The sequence below is a fragment of the Chenopodium album genome, chromosome 17, assembly GCF_948465745.1.
Source record: "Chenopodium album chromosome 17, dcCheAlbu1.1, whole genome shotgun sequence".
Taxonomy (NCBI): domain Eukaryota; kingdom Viridiplantae; phylum Streptophyta; class Magnoliopsida; order Caryophyllales; family Amaranthaceae; genus Chenopodium; species Chenopodium album.
This window is the reverse complement of record NC_137850.1, coordinates 5,195,746-5,197,080: the sequence shown is the minus strand read 5'-3', so window position 1 is coordinate 5,197,080 and position 1,335 is coordinate 5,195,746. Positions and strand designations below refer to the sequence as shown.

General features: G+C 38.4%; 1 non-coding gene across 1 annotated transcript; it reads right to left on the bottom strand.

The window, feature by feature from the left end:
* Positions 1 to 930: 930 nt before the first annotated feature.
* LOC145590262 (small nucleolar RNA R71) lies at positions 931 to 1,037 on the bottom strand. Its single transcript, XR_014101900.1, has one exon. It is a non-coding gene; the product is annotated as a small nucleolar RNA R71 (small nucleolar RNA).
* Positions 1,038 to 1,335: the final 298 nt, after the last annotated feature.

Below are 1,335 nucleotides of genomic sequence, written 5' to 3'. Positions count from 1 at the left end.
TGCCCTAGGCTTTTATTTCATTGATTTTCCTCCTACTTTTATTCCTTCCCACTTATACTCTTAGTAGTTTAGTTCCCTTTATAATAACAAATTGGTTACTTGATCATTTAGATTATATTGATTAATTAGGAATAAATTAACTCGTTTCCCTGTGGTTCGATCTTTCTTCCCTATCTGCATAGTTAGTGGATTTAGGTATTATTTTTGATTGGGTGACTACGACTTTAGCCTGTCAAAATTTGGCACCGTTGCCGGGGAAACGGTTTTAATTTTTATTTCTGATTGTTCTTTGTAGTCTAGATTATTTTCTCTTGTCTCAGAGAACGTTAGTTCTTTGAGGCAATTCTCATATTTGTGTTTTTAGTTCTTTGTTTATGCCCAGGGGTTCCAGATCAGGTTATATTCCATTCAATCCTGAGATCGAGTGCTCTTTCCATAGACAAAAGAATCTCTACAGACAAATCCTGGCAGGTTCTGAGAGTAACGATATTCCTAACAATCCGCCAACTGATTTTAGTGATTCAGAAATTCCTTCAGATTCAGAATTAGAGATGACAGCACCTAAGAAGCTCAGCGATTACTCGCAACCGTCCATGGCGGATTTTCCACACCTTTCGCCTACTCCAGATCTCGAGGGAGTCCAGTTCGAGATCAAGCCCCAATTCATAACCATGATAGAAAGGAAGCAGTTTAGTGGAGCCAAGGGTGAAGACCCAAATCTTCACATTGCAGATTTCTGTCAGTACTGCAATACTATTAGGCAGAATGGGGTTACGCAGGACCAGATCAGGGAGATTCTTTTTCCCTTTTCATTATGTGAAAAAGCTAAATTGTGGTTTAATGGTTTGAATAGAACTGCACTAGGTATTACTGACTGGGAAACTCTTGCTTTGAATTTTTTTATAACAAATATTACCCTGTAGAGAAAACAGCTCTAGAAGTGCAATTCAGAATTTTTCCCAAGAGCCAGATGAAGCGCTATATGAAGCTTGGGAGAGATTCAAAGATCTGCAGAGGGAGTGTCCCCATCATAATCTGGCACAGTGGCAGTTGATTCAAGCCTTTTACAACGGATTAGGAAATACATCCAGGACGATTCTAGACTTCGTGGCTAGTGGTAGATTTATGAATCTTAATGTCGATGATGTAGGTCAAGTTATTGAAGATATGGCAATACATAATTCCCAATATGGGAATTCTAGAGGCTTTGCGAATAAAGGCAAACACCACGTTGATTCAGTATCCTTTTTGCAAGCCTAACTTACATCTATTTGCCAGAAACTAGATTGTCTTAGTACTGATATTCCTACTTCTGTTGCTAATGTTTTTTCTGTT